The sequence below is a fragment of the Meriones unguiculatus genome, chromosome 14 (assembly GCF_030254825.1).
Source record: "Meriones unguiculatus strain TT.TT164.6M chromosome 14, Bangor_MerUng_6.1, whole genome shotgun sequence".
Taxonomy (NCBI): Eukaryota; Metazoa; Chordata; class Mammalia; order Rodentia; family Muridae; genus Meriones; species Meriones unguiculatus.
This window is the reverse complement of record NC_083361.1, coordinates 80,717,307-80,736,855: the sequence shown is the minus strand read 5'-3', so window position 1 is coordinate 80,736,855 and position 19,549 is coordinate 80,717,307. Positions and strand designations below refer to the sequence as shown.

Below are 19,549 nucleotides of genomic sequence, written 5' to 3'. Positions count from 1 at the left end.
TTTCTAGAATCTCTTCTGTCCTCTGTGTTATAGGTCACCATCATATCTTGAAAGGGTATGATTTGGTCAGGAATACAAGATACCATAATTTTTTTAAGCTTCAAATGAAGTATAGTATCAAACTGCAATACCTGAGTTCATTGTTCAGAGATCATTTAAGGGTTTTATCATGTGCTACTCTCCCCCTTTGGACTTACATGTCCTGGAGAATACTCTGTATTTATATTATTTGTCTCATTCCAGGTCAAAAATGACATAGAGTGAAAAAAATAACATTTCCACTCGAACACAAAAATGGCTGGGCCAACTCGTTCTAAAAAGGTTTGGCACCGTTTCCTGGCCCAAGGAAGAAAGAAAAATATTTGTTGCCTTTTTGCATCTTTACTGTTTTCTATATATATTGAATGAAAAAAAAATTAATCTGACTAAATGAAAGAAAACTCCTTAGGCAAGTGTCTCTATCATCCATCGTATTCCCATTACAGCCAGGAAAGTGCATTTCTAAAACCACACATTTAATCACTCAGCCATCCGCTTCACTCTAAGACAAAGGGAGAGGGTGACCATTGTAGAGCTCTCTGACTCTCAAGGAGTTCAGGATCTACACAAAGAGACAAATGCTTGATTAGGATTCAGTGTGATATAACTTCTCAGACAGATGTGTGAAACAGGACAGGAGATCACAGATTTCAGTCACCTAGGCAGGAGGTTGAAAGAACCAACACAGCTTCCTGCAAGCACTCTCAAACCAATGATTAACTCAGCAAATAAATATGGAAAATCTTGAAACAGCTACCTAGCCCAAGCAAAACCAAACTACTCTAGAAAATTTCCATACTTACCAATTACCGTTCCTTTCTATTTCATAATGCTCATGTTAATACTACTTCTTTTTCATTTATCTCAAAGGCTGAAAATTATTTACTAGTTGATCTGAAGAAATATCTCAAGAAATGGGGGATGTTGGGCATTTTTAACCAGCTAATTTTTGCATTCCTAAGGTAGGTGAAAGGAATTTTGAGATGGGGTTTGGCTTTTAAGTGACTATAACTTGCTTGATTTACTGTGTTTGAAGGCAAACATCTTCACAACTCATTCTAGGTGTGACAGCTCTTAAGGTCCCATGAGTAGACAGGAAATGTCAGCTTGGCTTGTTGCTAGATTCCACTAAGACTCTCTGTCTCTTTTTGTCTCAGCCTTTCGCTTTCCTCTCTGAAGTCATACATTTTTACTCTGTCTTGAAGGCGAAACATCCTTTCAAACTCCTCAATTTATAATTTAAGAAGTTTTGTTAGATCAAAAGGAAAGAAAGAACGAACAGAGTGAAGCCTGTGAAAGGCTTTAATATTTGAGTGACCACACTGTATCTGGGGTAGGTTCATGCTGTCTGCTATGCAGCACGGACAGAAAAAAAAAATAAATCCAGAGTTATTTGCTTAAGGTTGCTCAAAGGAAGTCAGGAAAGATTGGGTATTTCAATGCAAGGCAGAGCTGACATCTTTCTTCCTTAAAAAGATGTTTTTGTATATGATTGGTTTCAACCCCCGCCCCCAAAAGTAAACACAATCAAAGCTCATACACTTCAAGCTGCTTTTTCTTAAGGAGCAAAGTGTTGGGATGCTACAGGGAAAGAAGAAATTTGATACATACTATGAATACAACTATGGCCCTGAACAGCAAGTAGTTGGGAGAGGGAGGGCAGTATGGCCTTTTCTGTCTGTGTTTGTAGGAGCTTCCAGTCCCTCTTAGCCCTCCCTAGCTGGCCCCAGCAAACCTCGCAGCTGTTGATCGCAATTTCTCAGTTAAAAACACAGTATAAAGAGTTAAATAGGATTTCAGTCAACCCAAAAGCTTTTTCCATGCAGCCCAGTGACTTTGGACAAGCTTATTTAGTTCTCTGAGCCTTGGGCTTTCCTATTTGAAAAAAAAAAAAAAATGAGGTAGTCATGCCTGCTTCAGAGGTTGATATGGCATTAGATGAGGGTCCAACTATTCAACACACTGTGACAAAAAAAAAAGAGTCGTAAGAAATGTTATCATATTCATGTTGTGTAGTCCATAGGTTAGTTTCGTTGCTTGTCTTTGTACAAAGAAAGTTTGGTCTCTAGGGCATGCTGTGACTGACCAGGAAGTTACTTAAAAGCTCATTCAACAGGCTTTGCTATAAAGCTCATTTTCTATTACTCGGGTATTTTTGTGGGAATAAATGTGTTCTCTCTACACAACGACATCGTTTCACTTCCTTGTGATACGTGGTTCTTCAGCTCTATCAGGAGTCTGAACATGATGGACCAATGCATACCTTGGAAACAGAAAATGGCAGAAGCAGGAAAGTGTATCTGACTCCTGTCCCACTGTTTCCCTGAAACCTCCTATGAAATGCAGGTATCATCTTTTCAATGGAGGCAGGAATGCTAACAACCAGGCATGGAGAGAGAGAGAAAAAAAAAAAAAACCTAAACAAACAAGGGTTGCCAAGATCCCCAGTGTATGGAAATAGAGTATTTTTTTCCTCTATAATTATATGCTGAACTTTCTATAAAAATGCATCTGTTCCTGGACCTTTGAGTCTTCATTTTCAAAGGCTCCTGCGATGCATGTTTTTCTACAGACATTTTTGTACTCTTCTTTTGTTAACCTGTCTCTTTTTGGAAGAGTATCAGCTCTGAAACATGAACAAATAAATCTTTTTTCCCCAGTTCTCTTTTGTCTTCCTCAGGATATCTCATTCTAGTGAACATTATTCCTAATGTCGTATGCTTTTCTGCTCCTGTAGACTATTAAGCCCTAACTATTATGAGGTCCATGTGCTCATTTTTATGTGCTTTCATTCACCCCATGTGTCAATGGCTTTCAGGAATGGGACAGAGTTAGAAAGCTTCTTTGGCAGGAAAGACCTCCATTTGAAAGTGGAGTCCCCACTGGGTATTATCATAAAACTCCCTACATGAGACCATTCAGTTTCCCAGCAGAAGGGTGCTTTGCCGAATTACTATTTGTCTTCTTTTTATATAAATTCAACATCATTTAAATTGTCCAATTAATTTTGTAGGAAAGTAGAGCTACGGTTTCCTGATACTGAGGCTAGAAAGTTTTCATCAGAGGTAGTTAATGTTCTAAGTGGAGACTGAGCGAGTGCGGATTCTAGAGGAAGAATGAGCAGAATTTTAGGAAAGTGATCTGAGGATGCAAGTGAGAGACTGTAGAACTGGAGTCCAAGCACAGGTATCTGAGTAAGCTATAAGGAGATGGGGTTGTAACTAAGCTCACGCATCACTGTATCTATTGTTCACCACCTTTCCCTTTGGGCTCAACCCACTGTAGGTTTCCCAGAGGAGATAATAGTTCTTCATGACTGAAGTTCTCTAAATCTGCTGTAGTTTCATAAGAACAGGAAGACCAAGAGAAAACAGCAGCAAGGGGCATGATGTAGCTCCTTGAGTAAGTGAGGAGGAAGGGAGTTCTTCTGAAGACTTTCAAAATAGCAAAAAATGTATTCTCAGATTTCTGGGACTTCAAAGAGCACCAAGTCAAGGCATTCTTTAGCATCTTTGGAAGTCCCACGCCAGTAAGAAAGGACTGAGCAAGTAACATCCTTTAATTAAAACACAGCTGTACGACAACTTTGAGAGACTGGTATTACGGTCTCCATTTAGGAGAACATGTGTGTGGGGAGGGTCAGTGATTTGTCCAAGTCCACAGTGAAGGGCAGAGCATCATCTTCAATCTATGTCTTTGAGGATTCCTGACCTCACTCTTCCCGTTTCGCCTTCCTCTCCTTGGATCTTATAAGAAGATTGAACGTCTGTAGCATATTTTATTCATGTTAACGAGGCACACACCAAGAACATTCTGAAAGAGTCAAGCTGAGGGAGGAAGTCATGTTGGTAAGAGGAAAAGTTTAGGTTTGGATATAAGCATTTTGAATTTCCAAATTGTATTCTGTGGAAAATGTAATGAATGACAACACAAACTTCTTGTGTCTCTGGGGATCTAGAAATTGGCTTAGGGTGTTGAAGACCATTTAGAATAAATAATTCTCATTAAACAATTTAGGGTGAGACTAGGTTATAGAGAATGCCACATATCAGAGAAGACTGGGTTATGGGGAATGTCACATATCAGGGGAATGGAGTAAAAAAAGTTTGAAATGTGCACATAATTAGTGCTCATCCTGGGCAAAAGTACACTTACATCACTCAGTGGAACTCAGGAAGAAAGCATAATGCCTGCCTTTCTTTTCACATCTGAAATGTCACCAGCAGGAAGATAAGTGTTATTATATGCATTACTCACAAAGGGAAACAGAAATGGCCCAATTATGACTAGAAAGTACTGTTAATTATAGGTGACATACTGTCTCTGTAAATGTAAACGTGAGAATATGCAATGACTCCTGGAACCAATCAATTGCAGTGTCTTTATCCAATCTAATTTCTACTTGGCCATGCCTCTGACTAGAAATCCTCAGGACTGTACATCTATTTGATATTTCTGTGTTTCCTCCAGTTTTGAAAATATTTTACCATTCTAATGTTTAGTACATTCATAACACTCCAATAAATCTGACAGTACCCTTATTTAAAATGTTCTGAATTATTGGGTAATCAATTGTTGCCTTCAGTGTTTCATTAATTAATGCCATGGTAAAAAGTTTGAGGATAACTTTTAGTACTTATTTTGATTATTCTCTTTTTTTATGGGAACACTCCCATCATAAATTGAATAACTAGATCATCAGGCTTAAATAATTTTAAAATTTAATCTGTATATTTCTTAATTACTTAAAACAACAGACATATAGCTTATAAGAAAAAACTGATTTAAAAACCAGAAACAATAAAAGTCACAATGAAATCTTCTAGAATCCATATCTCACCAGGAAGCCAGCCCCGATAAAGACTCCATATTAGTATGGTCCAGCTAAGTCCAGCCTCTCTTTCCTTGATCCAGAATTAACTTTAAAGCATATTGAGAGTGCTTTTACTCAGCTGAATGCAGAGACCTTCAGGGAATGTCTTCCCCAATAGGAAAGAAAGGCCTTGAGAGCTCAGCTTCCCTCTAGAGGCCAGCAAATCAATATCCACACAACCCATCCTAATCCTATTTCCTTGCAGTCTTATCTTTACTTTGAAACATCCTATCTAATCCCAACCCCAAAGATGGCCTTGCATCTCCCGCATATCTGGTTGTCATGTCCCTTGACTGAATATTGAGGAGAGAGGGCTGAAAGAGCTGCTAACTGGTGTGCTCTGTTGAATTCAGGTTTCTGCAGTGGTCTGGCTGAGCAGGGTGAGTCTTTAACGTAGAAATCCATATTTGATAAATTTACGTGTGTCACAAGGGTTGAATAGTTAGGTGTGCACAGTAGCTCCCCACATAGCTTACCTCGTGCAGCGTTGCCTGCCCAGCACGGTCAGTCCAGCGGCAGGGCTGACTTATCTAGGAAAAGGAAAACAAGGGCATGTGAAACAGAGGAAGACGTGTGGCCTAAACCATCCAAACAAAGAGCTTCCGCACTGTGATTACTATCAATTTCCCTCATAATTTAGGAAAAGAACAAAAATGCTGTAAGTGAAAATAGTATTCCTCACTCACACACCACCTACAGAATTTAAGCCCACATGGAGTCTAAATTCAGAAATGGCCTGGCAACATGAAACAAGAATCATTTTAGAGCCAGTTAATCTCTAAGTTTAATTTTCTGAATGCAAAGAACCCCAGCAGTACTCAGGCTCATTAGCCCAGGGAGGGGTCTGGCAAATGAATCCAGTCTAATTACAAAATGCCTTTGAGATAGAAAGTGCAACATGCATCTGCTCTTCCGTGATTTGACTGCGCCAAAGGTGTAACCCACATGATAATAAGCAACTTTAATTCATGCTGATAGGAAAGCAATGTGTCTAATCCTGCCTGTAATCATATACTTGGGCATAAATGCTTTCTGTAGTATGAAGAAGACTAAAATGCCATGATGCCACAGAACTTCATATTTTTAAAATCATCTCTAAAACAACTTATTTTTCCATATTCATTATCTTTTCAAGAGAATGCATAATTAAGTATGATTAATAGATTTTAATAGATTTTGTTAGGTTTGTGTGTGTGTGTGTGTGTGAAAGGATTGAGTACTAGAGATTTCTGCCAAAATTTTGTGGTTCCATTAAGATACAAAGACTTTACACTTTACTATGACCTAACATCATTACTGCTTTAATATCCTAACAGTGTTAGACATTTAGATGTAAATTCTTATTCACTAAGGATACGTGAAAAAGCTTCTCATATATGCGTTTTAATTATCAGTGTAAACCCTTTGCTTGAATATATACAACCCCAACTTAACCCTAACTCACATACAGACTCAGTACTCTCTCATGCTTTATGCAACAATACAAAGGAAGATAGTTTGTGCATTATTAGTTATGAAGTCAGTGAAATGGTCCAATTAAAAATCAATACTCATTAAACACATAGAAGAAGACAAATTAGCAAACAAACTTTCATTAGAAAGAGGAAAAGGATTCTTGAGCTTGCAGAAGACCTTGTTTTGGTTATAGCAGCTCCACATTCCCCACCACCTCTAGTATTACATTTCTAAATAAAAAATGTTTATAACCAATTTAGACATTTTATAATGAAGCACGAACTTAGCCTCCTCATCAAATTTTGTTCCTAGTTCCCAATTCACATTTATATGTAATCAATGAAAACCACCTGTGAACAAAAAAATAACCTGTCTACAAGAAGTGTGTGGATAACGAGGGAACTAAGATAGAGGGAAAGTCCAAACAATAACTGGCCCAACCTGAGACCCACCTGACGGCAGGGAGTCTGACCCTGACACTAATAATGATACTCTGCTATGTTTTAAGACAGAAGCCTAACTTGACTGTCCTCTGGAAGCCTCCCGTGAACAGCAGGTAGAGACAGTTACTGGGACTTGTAGCCAAGCATGGGACAGAGTTCCAGCAGTCCTGTGGAATTATTGAGGAAAAACTGGAAGGACCTGGAGGTGAGAGGAACCTCACAAGAAGACCACAGAGACAGCTAATGCAGTCCCATGGGGGCTCTCAGAGACTGAGACATCAACTGAGGAGCATGCACAGTCTGTAGCTAGGCCCCCTGCATACATGTAGCCTATGGGCAGCTTGGTCTTCATATGCAGAGCCTGGTGAGTGGAGGGGGCACTGTTTCTAACATGGACTCTATTGTCTGCCTTTGGATCACTTCCCCTTAGCAGGGCTGCCTTGCTTGGCCTCAGGTGATGAAGATACACCCAGATGCACAGCCCTGATGTAGCCTGATGTGATGGGGAAAGTTAATACAGGGAAAGGAAAGAGGGGAAGAGGTGGTGACTGGGAGGAAGGAGGAAGGAGGAACCCTCAGGATGTAAAGTAAATAAACTAATATAAAATTTAAAAAATGTTACATGAAAAAAAGAAAAATGTGTTTCCTCTTAAAATTATTCATCCCAACTAATAATAATGTCCTCATACTCTTGTTGGGTTTCCCAATCTTGAGCTGAGTCAGGTACTTCCTGTAATGGTCCTAGAGCACCTTACATATAATTTTATCGCAGTACCTATCATGTAATACTATGCTTGATAGTTTAGGATATTCATTTCTGTGAAATGGTAATGTAAGCAAAGTGTGCATGTCACATCAGACATGAGACAGCGCTCAGAACGGCAATGAGGTGATTCACATTTAAGCTGTACCTCCTCTTTTTCTGTGGTAATCCTCCACCTTCACTTGAACCCAGTCTCATGATCTGTTTTTAGAGTGATCAATTGAGTGTGGAAGTAATTGGTAGAGAATAGAGAACCAGGACCCACCAACTAAAGATGATAGGATGGAGAAGAGCAGCAGCAAGGCAGGTGATACTAATGGTGATAAAAGGAACACATCGAGATAAGAGAAAGTATATTGTAAGGGTTCAGAGGTTCAAGAAATACGGGGATCAGTGTCAGGAGAAGAATGGAACAGAGAGAAAAGAGGAAGGCTATTTGGGTATGGAGATGGTACAGAGAAAGAGGTGGCTTCTGGGTTAATGAGCAGAAGACACTCAGGTAGGGAGGTATGTATTTAAGAACTTCTGTTGGGATCCTACCCTCTACTACATTTCACTGGTCGTGTAGAGACTGATAAGGACAAGTGGCTTTAGGCATTAATTGACTTTAATAGACATGTACATAGACTTGGCTAATGATTCTTTATACTCCCTGGGGTTATAGTCACTTTTGAATCTTCATTGTCCTCATAGTATTTAGTACAGGTTTTACTCCTAGTAAACATTAACTGCATAAAGAGAATATCTGAATGTGTAAGATTTTGCAGCTATCTTCTTTCAGTGGAAGATATTAAGATATGAGAATTTAACATATATGCAACAGATCTGGCACTCAATCATGCATGCACAGTGACCTTGTTCATAATTCTTTAATCAAAGATTTTTAAAATGTCCAAAAAAAGATAATTAAAAGGACAAAATATGGTCTGGCAGTAGATTAGAAGTAGGGAAAAAATTAAATATCAAGATTCAAGTTAGGAAAGATGAAAGTTTAATTAATTTAATACAAAAAGATTAAATTTGTAGCAAATTGTCCAGGATTAAAATCAGAGGACTTACAAAGAGTGCTCTGAATGGTCCTGCAATTGGGTAAGTGAGAGAAAGGGGGGCTAAAAAGCAATCACAATGCTGTTATCAGAGGGAGGCCAGAAGTTCCAGAGTCAGGAAGGGAAAAGGCTAGCTCTCTCCAACTTGATGTCAAGCACCAGGACTGTCTTCATGAACTCACACTTCAAAGATGAAATCAGTTCACTAGGTAGATGGAAAGTCCTGCCTGACAGACAAAATTGTACACATAGGAAGATTGAGGTGAAAATCCAAAAGTTAAGAGTTTGGCAGTGACAGTGCCTGTAGTCAGGAACAGTATGCCGGAGCACAGGGAAACTTGAAAGATAAGATGATGAAGACCATTCACATAGGGAATACATGAATAAAAGAATGCTCTGATATAACTGTTCATGAAAATGAGAGGGAAGTCCCTGCTCCTGTCCCCTCTGTTTTACACACACACACACACACACACACACACACACACACACACACACACACACACACAAATTGTATATATATAGAGAAGGAGACAGAGTAAGAATGGAGTTTGGGCATATTGAAGGTGTGTGCTCTATGAATGTCTGGACACCATCTCCCACAGAATACACTGTACCAGGAGAACCTAATCCTAGGAAGTCTATATTTGTGCTTAAAGATTTAAAAAGATTTTCCAGAGATGCATACATTGTTTGTTCCGTGAGCTTTGTACATAAATGATGACCCAAATCAATGAACGACTTAATCCAAACTGATGTGAATGCAAATACCCTAGTCAGAGCCAGCTGCCATGGTTATTTCTGTGCATCTGGGAAACAGCTGTCTGGCCTCATGGATGCCCTGCTTTTGTTCAGCTTCAAATGGGTGTCAAGAATAAAAGGAATGTAGGTGATTAGAAGGTAGTTCACATTTCAGAGAGGCGTAAGGGTTTCTGAGTACTTCTGCAAGCAGCTTCTGAAATGTCCTCCTCCCCAAGAGTGATCATGATGGAACACTTTCCACCTTTCCCATCCACGCTCTGAGGGTGCCTGGGCCAGCTTGGAGGAGTAGCTTGTTTAATGACTTTAAAAGCCCTCTTCTCTCGTGATTACACAGAGTCAGTAATGGGAGAGTCATTTTCAAGGCCAAGCATAAGTGATTACTCACCGGGGTGCAGAGGTTATGATAGGATGAGCCCAAGCGGCTGCTGACAGTCAGAGGCAAGATGCAGAGTTTGACCCTCTAAGGCAAGCAGCTGCAGAGCCGGTGCCTCTGAGCTAGACAGATGATGAGATGCTTTCTCCTTGGGATTCATACTACAACAATACACTAATAGATTCATGCCATAAAGGCCCTGACCTTTGTAGGCAAGAACATTTTCTCACAGGAGAAGAAAAGGTGCTGCAGGCCCCTGTGTGCTGCAGTTTTGACAGTGAGTGACAGGGTGGGCTGGCCCTGGTCCCCAGGAAGTATACCCATAGACTTTTGCATCGTTACCCTTTGATTAACTTCTGACACACTTTGCAGCAAAAAAAAAAAAAAAAAAAAAAAAAAAAAAAAAAAAAAAAAAAAAAAAAACTTGCAGGGAAACTGCTCAGTAATGCTGGCTGTAGCACCTAGAAACTTTGCCAATGAGCTAAAACGGTCACTAAAGCAGTTTGGCTGGAAATACTATGGCTAGCTTTGTGTGTGTGTGTGTGTGTGTGTGTGTGTGTGTGTGTGTGTTGAACATTTTGGTCTCTAAGTCTTTGTATTCCTAATATTATTCAAATGCAATACTCAGAAAACTATCCTCACGTGTTGCAGGCATACTGAGCCCGAAGAGACGTAAGGTCATGATGAAAATAAATAATGCATGGAGTCAGGGGCCTGAGGCAAATGTTAACTAATTTCAAAAATGGGTCAAAATCACAACAATTAAGTTTCTGACATGTGAAGTCATTTTTTCCTTCCTAAAATATTAACCAACTTGCTTCACTTCTTCTAGATTGATTTGTAGAGCATAAAAGGTCATTTTGGAGGAGGGAGGGTGTAGGGATTTGGCTTCTACAAGCCATCCATAATGAGAGCCAATAAATTAGGTAAAGCCCCTGTTTACTTAAGCTGAAATATTGATGTCCAGAACCACATCGAATGCAAATCTCTGTATTAATCATTTTTCTCCAGTCAGGGAATTCAGACCATGGTAACACATGCTTTGATAGACCTATACATCATAGTTACAGCAGCATTAGACAGAGCCTCAGTGACAGAATACAAATATACGGCAATGGATTGCCTTCATTTTCCCCGGCCTGACTTTCTGTCTGCTCAGTCTTTTCTCTGTGCGTGAGGGGTTGACCCTTTTGGCTCAAGAAATAAGAACCCGAACGAGAATGTTTTTGTTGGTAAACGCTAAGCAAGGCAGAGGAGGTGCACATCGGAAGTTCCTTAAGCACAACTGCCAGAGCACCCTTGTCTCATAACGTGTGACCTATAAACCACTTGCAATGGTGCTGGGAAATACAGCTTCCTCATTGCTACTCATACCATATATATATATATATCTCATTTCCACAGGGCAGGCCCAGATCATCTGAGTTTTTATGAGATGCCTGCATCCTTACAGTGCACAAAATTTAACACCCGCAATGAACAGCTGTCATGTGCCGGGTCTGACAGTCTCTCATCCGGGCACTTTGTACAAAAGGGTCTTGGTTTACTAGATAGATTCCAAATCTCTTTCGCATTATGCTCAGCTCCCTTCCTCTGCTTTAATGGAGAGTCCTGTCAGTCTCATCTTCTGAGAAGACTGCCATCTCCTCCAGATACAAGGCTCCTTCAGACTGACTCATGGAAGTGCCTGTTCAGTTTCTTTGGTACTTCCAAAGCAAGCGTGGGCGACTGAACTCCTTGTAACCCCTGTGCAGACAGCGTTCTCACCATTCATCCCGTCATTCTGTATTTTCATGAAGCACGAAGCCAAATGAGTCACCTGTGGCGTCTACCTGTGGTGGCCATCACAGCACGTCCTATTCTCCCGGCGGCTTCCCGCCACTCCCTTTGACGCCCTAACAGATGTCCAGTGTTTAGCGCTGTCTCTTGCCTTGAATTTCTAAAATTAATCTTCCACATGGTAACTGAATACTATTTAAAAATGCATCTGACGGGGTCATGTGCTTCTTTAGACGAATTCCTCATGTAGGATAAATGCCAGGTTTCTAACACACACACACACACACACACACACACACACACACACACACACACAGCTCCTGTCTCTCTTACCTGTCTATCAAGACAAGGTAGATACAATAGGCTTTTCAAAAGCCTGTACCTCTATTCCTATTTCCCTTTTGTCTGCAATGGCCCTTCTTGATTATTTCTACTCAGGAGATTACCAGGCCAAACTTAATTGTTCTAAGTGATGTTTATATGATGTTATCTACATTATGCTATCACCTAATATTATTTGTTTGCTGTGAATATTTAATGAACTCCATATATTAAAAAAGTGCATATTAAGTTAAAAGTTTTTTTCTTTCTTTTTTAAAATTTATGTTAAAATTTATTACAATTTATTCACTTTGTATCCCAGCTCTAGCTCGTTCCCTCGTCCCCTCCCAATCCTACTCTCCCTCTCTCTTCTCCTTCCATGCCCCTCCTCTAGACTTCCTTTTGAGTCTCACAGGAATCTAATATGTAGCCATAATTATCACTCTTTCAAGTAATCTCCACTCAAATCATTGTTTTCTCCAGGTTTTCCTTAAACTTTCTTCTATTTCTTGTCCTATGTCAATTAACACTCCCTGTGCTTACTTCACCTAAAACCATCATCCTGCTCTATGAAAATGCTGTGCTTACACTATCTCTTCTCCTTCCACCACCACGTGACCTGTGACCTATGCCATGGAACAGGGCAGGATTCATGGTCCTTGTCTCTGATTTCTGAAGATGTAGCTTGAACTCTGGCACAGTAAACAACTACCCCATTGGTATTTCCTTCACTCCATCTTGTCCATAGCAGTAGGGAATACTGCCACAAGCAGCCCTCTGCACACGAAATAAAGTGGTTTGACTGAAGACCTTGACCTTTGAGTACAAACACAAGGCCATGAATGTGTTTCTTTGTGTAGTGTCTGGTCCTATGTTTTCTGTATGATCAGTTTCCAAAAGCATTGCTAGAAATCCAGTTTCCAGTGTCTTAATTCTAGGCATTTTACAAAAATAATTAGCTCCATGAAGTTTTTGAAATACAGAATGCATAGTCACTGTGAGAAAAAAAAATAGGTATATTGGCCTTACTTAACCAGCATGATGACAGAGTGCATTTTTATTTTAATTTGTGTGTGTGTGTGTGTGTGTGATACACACACCAGAAATAATAAATGAAAGAACTTAGGACAGTGTGCATAAATGAAACAAAATGAAGTCCTGTGATTGAATAAAAAGATAAATAGTAATATATAAAGAAATATCAATGAAAGAATTATATCTTACCATGAATATTATTCTTTGAAACAAACACATTTTACAATAATTTTTTTGTGTCTGGGTTATAACTAACATAGAGCAATATAATAATGAATAATTTTTCCATTTATTAAGGACATCCCCTCTTCCAGATGTTTTGTATAGTTCAAGATAAGGGCTAGCAATGTGTATATTCCAGTTTTTTGGATGAGGATACTCAGTGTCCTCATCTAAGGTTTAGTGACTTATTCAAAGTCATGTTAAAAATGCATGCCCATTTATACCCTGCCGGGTGGAGTCTTTCAAAGGCCCTCTATGGTAGGTTCCTGTCCTGTTGCCTGTTTTCTCCTTCCAATGTCCATCCCATTTATCTTTCTGAATGAGAACTGGTCATCTTACCCAAGGGGTCCTCCTTCTTGCTTAGCCTCTTTAGTTGTACAGATTTTAGTATGATTATCCTATATTGTATGTCTAATATCCACTTATAAGTGAGTATATACCATGTGTGTCTTTCTCTTTCTGGTATCCTCACTCAGGATGATCTTTTCTAGATCCCACCATTTGCCTACAAATTTCATGATTTCCTTGTTTTTAATTGCTGAGTAGTATTCCATTGTGTAAATGTACCACAATATCTGTATCCATTCCTCTGTTGTTGAGACTCGTAACCAAATTTGAGCAGAGTGCAGGGAATCTTATGAAAGAAGGGGGAGACAGTAGAATTGGGAGAGGACAGGAGCTCTACAAGGAGAGCAACAGAACCAAAATATCTGGGCACAGGGGTCTTTTCTGAGACTGACACTCCAACCAAGAACCATTCATGAATATAACCTAGAACCCCTGCTCAGATGTAGCCCATGGCAGCTCAGTATCCAAGTGGGTTCCCTAATAATGGAAAGAAGGACTGTCTCTGACATAAACTCAGTGGCTGGCTCATTGACCACCGTCCCCACCCCTGATGGAGAAGCAGCCTTGCCAGTCCACAGAGGAGGACAATGCAGCCAGTCCTGGTGAGACCTGATAAGCTAGGGTCAGATGGAAGGAGGAGGGGGGAGGACCTCTCCTGTCAATGAACTTGGAGAGGGGAAAGGGAGAAAATGATGGAGGGAGGTTGGATTGGGAGGGACAGAGGGAGGAGGCTACAGCTGGGATACAAAGTGAATAAACTGTAATTAATATAAAAATAAAAAAATAATTAAAAAATAAAAAATGCATGCACATGCAATACAGTTATTACCTTTCATTTAGCAGACATGCACTGAGAATGAATTATGCAAAACTTTAAACTAAAAGTTAAATAGTCAAGCCAGGTGTGGTGGCACATGCCTTAATCCCATCACTCAGGGAGGCACAGGCAGGTGGATGACTATGACTTCACATAGACTTCGCAGCCAGTCTGGTCTACCAAGGTAGTTCAGGAAAGCCAATGTTACATAGAGAACCTTGTCTCATAGTGGGGGAAAAATTTGAAGTTAAGAACTCAGGATTGAATAAAAGTTCAATTATTTTACTTATGGTAGAAGAATAACGAAACATATGTAGGTTATAAAATGGCATGCATGCTGAGAGTCCATTGGGCAAGCTATGTTAAGGAGACATAATGACCTGGGGCATGGATAACAGTCTGGCTTGGCTAGAGAGGCCATGTAAACCGTATGAAAATACTCCTCCAGAAGTCACAAAACACCTGAATTTGTGAGGGAAAAATGAAGTTTTGAAGCACAATGTTTACAATTTTTGCTGCCAGGATTTTTGAGATGATGGCAGACCACCTTCATTTGCAATCTAAGTAGATACTGGAAGTGACTTCAGCCTATATATTATAGATGACAGTACTATTCTAGGCATTGTACTCTTTGATGAATTGTATCGGATTTGTCCCTCATGATGATTCTTCAGTTTGGTTTGTTGGATTTTTGAATAAGAAGACTAACATCCTAGTGGCTTAAGTAGGAATACAAACAATAGCAATTTAAAAGTCCTCATAAATTTCAAGGCTGTGGTGTCCTATTTTACTATGCTCACCAGAACAAGGAAAATTCTCCCTTCAGTCCTTGGGACACCACAAAGAATACCTTCTTCTGCTAATGTCTACTTCCAGTGTCACAAGACAATGTCCTCATTCCAGATTAACTTCTCCAAAAGCTGCAGTGAATCTGGCTTTATTCTCTTCTGTCTTTCCTGTTTGTATGTTATTTGATTTTCTTTTGTGTGGCTCTGACTTAGTGAATGGTGTAGCTGATAAAGGATCATTTCCTATTGACTGTGCGTGGGAGTAAATTTGTTCTAATTATGCTTGCCACCCTGTGTCCATTAAACTGTTGCAACATAAATCTGGGCCTAGAAGACCAATAGACAGCCTTATCCAAGAGATATATCTTCAGTTCCATATGTTTTCAAATTTACAAGATCTTGTGCAGAGCCGCTATTGGGAATGGTAAGCTCCAAGCAAGAAAATAAATATGAGAAGGTGGCTATAACAAGTATGCATTTCCCTTTTAATACCCTTCTGTCTCATTTCCACGACCATGGGATTGTTAAGTCTAATTTTATGGCCAATGTCATGATGTTGAAATTGTCAGTCTTTATTGGACACTCAGCTGTGTGGTCTCCCACACCCTCCCTTTACATGCTACTATACTTCGGGGTGTGGATTGAAATCCCAGAAGCAGTGAGCTTGGGCTCTGAGCACACTGTGCATTCATTTACTGCACACTGACATCCATTAATTTTGACTACTACTATCAATTATAGTACATGACAGGGAGATAACTATGTTATCACCTTTACAGAGTGTCTTTCTTAGGAAATATATGTAGTCTTAGCAAGACTCTAATGCTGATGGATAACTCCTTCTTCAGAAAGCACAATTTGATGGTACTTTCTTCTATAAGACCTTAAAAATGAATCCTTCTGAGGCTTGTATCAACTATCTGCATAGACAATAAGTTTACCATGATTATGCTGATAAAATGTAGGAACTTGTTTCTAATTATTTTAGACACTTTAAATACATCTATTTTGCATGGGATAAAGTTCCTATAAAACAGTGTTTACAGATGTGTCTAGCCTTGTAAGTTTCCCGGGATTTATCTTTTAGTTGTCACTATTTCTTTATATATCTTTATAGTGACAACTATATCCTCTGTTTTTTATTGAGACAAGGTCCTAATAGGCTGAATCCAATCTCACTATGTGGTTGATGCTTGCCTTGAATTACTGATTCTGCTGCTTTTACTTCATTAGTTTCAGGATTTACAGATATGTACGCTTACATCTGTCAGACACTTTTCACCTTTGAAATTCCATTTAACTTTACCTCACATGATCATTTTCTGTCTGATCCTATTGAGATGCCAGCCTACATTTTCCTTTCAGTTATTCCTTCTTACCTTCTAGATCTTTCTGCTCTGAAAAAGTTCTAATGTCAAAAAGAAAATTAAATATTTTGTTAATTTCACGTCTCTTAAACAACTTAGAATTCTCCTCTGGTCTCAGATTCACTCAAAATAAAATAAACCCTTTTCAAGAATGTCTTGTGAGGAATTCACCCAGGATAAACACATGGCAGGTGCTCACTATACTCCAGGCATTATTGTAAGTTACTGTCAACAAGAGCAAGACCTCAGACCTTCTCACACTTAACAATGGGAAGGAAAACACAGGGAACAATATATCTAGGAAGGAGACTGGAGAAAAACGGAAAGAAAGAAAAGGGGAATTGGGCTACAGAAATATACTGTAGACTAAGAGTACCCTGACAGAAGAGAGCAGGCAAAGACAGGTAGGGTCCCTGGAATAAACAACTCTGCAAAGAACATCGTGAAGAGTGATGTGAAGTCTGAGACCAAAGAGAACATCTACAGACAGCATTCCAAAAGAAAGAAACCACGAGGGCCAAGCAGGTCCTGATGCTGGGGTGAAGTTAAGGGGAAAGAATGAGGCCACCTTCGTTACAGAGAAGTGCACAGGGTTCTGGTGCACTGGAGCCAGAACTGGTAGCACGAACATGCTGAGAAACTTGCCAAGGGCTATTTCTTGTCTCTCTGCAGGACTGCATAACCAAGGATCAAAAGCTTCTGCACACTTTAACACAAGTCTCAGTACTTCCCCCTAAAAACATACATACTAGCAGTTATACAGACTGATCAGGTTATATTTAGGAATATATATGCTTATAAAAATAACTAATTGAAAAAGAAGGCACGAATTTGAAAGAGAGCAAGGAGGGTGAATTGGGAGGGTTTGGTTAAAGGAAAGTGAAAGAAAATGATGTGATAATATTTCAGTCTCAAAAATGAAAGTAAAAAAGTAACGCACGAAGCTGATGGAAGAGTCTCCAGACACAGACAGAATGCTGTGCACTTAGACTTTCTTGTATATCCACTAAAGCAAAATTAGGGACAAAAAATAACATGGGATATAATTTTCCTCTATATTGGGAATTATTAATCCTTTATACTGTTATTTAAGAAAATTGTTAAGGGTCATGCCGTTTAACTTCACCCTACATTAGTTTTATCATATACCAATAGGAAAAACATGATGTATGTATATGTGTGTGTATGTATGTGTGTGTATATATATATATATATACACACACATATTGGAAAACAGATGTCCCTATATGTTAGGATAATTACAAGAAGTAAGTCGAAAGGCATGAAAGCAGTACTCACTGGCATAAACATCATGGCTGTATTACCCTGTACTGTACTATAGTTACACAGTTTCTGGCAGAAATTTTAAAACGTACATTTTGCTGAATAATGGAAGCTTTTTGGCTGCAAACACTAAAGGATTCTACACAAATACGCAATTAGAGAAAAATGCAATCATCCTCTTGAAACTGAACTTGAAACATCTATCTCACTGTACCTCAGATTCCTCAGTCCGCTCGAGCCCAGCCCACCCTCGTCATCAGTGAGCACGCAGCCTAGCTCAGTGCACAAATAACAGGTATCTCACTCAGCAGCGATTCTCCTCCATCAGGACAAAGTTCTCTATTATATTTTCCTCAGTTTATCCAAAATCTATCATCTTTTCCTCCCACTTCACACTCAGCTTCTCTTCATTGTCCCGATAAGAAATGTAATGTGTACCTGGCTGCTATTTCAGTGTCTAAAGACAGTCGATCACTCTTCTTGCCGCTAACTTACATTACTATCTTCGTTCTTTCCAAGATAATCCTCAGAACACAGCTTTGTAAGGCCCCTTGTTTTTTCTGGTAACATATTTACAACATAGCTCAACCATGTTTGATTGACACAGGATGAGGGACCCCACTTCATTATTCATTTTCATTCCTCCTAACATCAGTTAGCATCTTCCGAGTCCTACCAGTCATCTTAAATGAACTTTCAGCATAATCCATGGAGATGTGTATGTGTCAATGATAGGTTATCTGCTACAGCATATGGTGCATATAAAGTAGTCAACAAATTATGGCTTCCTTTGTCATAATTAACATAACTGTCATAGTTTTATGTGTGTGATATATAAAGTGTGTGTGTGTGTGTGTGTGTGTGTGTGTGTGTGTGAGAGAGAGAGAGAGAGAGAGAGAGAGAGAGAGAGAGAGCACACCGATTTGTAGAAGGGAGAGGTCAAACACGTTCTGTGTCTTATGCTACCTACTGCTCTCCCTTTTACCTTTTGAGACACAGTCTCCTCATTGAACTGTAGATCCCTGATTTGGCTAGACTTGCTAGCTCTGGAGATCTTTCTACTTCCATACACTGATACTGAGGTTACAAATACATCTTATTATCACTCAAAGGTTACATGCATTCTGGGGATTTGCGCGCAGGACCTCATTCGTGGGTATAGGCACTTTACTCCACAAGTCAGCTCCTCATCCTTCAGTGCAATAATTTTAAAATCCTAAGAAGTTTTACATTTGCAATCACTAACCCATATCGCTGCGACACCAGACAAATGTGTGTGGTTTCTCATATCAATAGACAGAATCTTCTCATCCCATTAGAAATTGTTTCTCTTTTGAAAGTCATTTAAGGTTCTTAAATTATTTTTCCCCTTTTTTTTTAAATTTTTCATCAATTACACTTTATTCATTCTGCATCCCCCCATAAGCCCCTCCCTCCTCCCCTCCCAATCCCACCCTCCCTCCTCCCTCTGCTTGCATGCCACTCCCCAAGTCCACTGATAGGGGAGGTTCTCCTCTCCTTTCTGATCTTAGTCTGTCAGTTCACATCAAAAGTGGCTGCATTGTCCTCTACTGTGGCCTGGTAAGGCTGCTCCCCCCCAGAGGGAGGTGATCAAAGATCAGGCCAATCAGATTATGTCAGAGGCAGTCCCTCTTCCCATTACTATGTAACCCAATTGGACTCTGAACTGCCCTGGGCTACATCTGTGCAGGGGTTCTGGGTTATCTCCATGAATAGTCCTTGGTTGGAGTATGAGTCTCTGGGAAGTTCCCTGTGTTCAACTTTTCTTGTTCTGTTGCTCTCCTTGTGGAGACCCTGTCCTCTCCAGCTCTTA

General features: G+C 39.7%; 1 long non-coding RNA gene across 1 annotated transcript in view; it reads right to left on the bottom strand.

Moving 5' to 3' along the window:
• The window catches only part of LOC132647262 (uncharacterized), a 2,298,480-nt gene that overhangs the window by 1,194,563 nt on the left and 1,084,368 nt on the right, over positions 1-19,549 (bottom strand). The window contains exon 4 of the long non-coding RNA XR_009585629.1: positions 5,389-5,442. This is a non-coding gene — a long non-coding RNA (uncharacterized LOC132647262). The remainder of the gene's footprint in view (positions 1-5,388; positions 5,443-19,549) is intronic.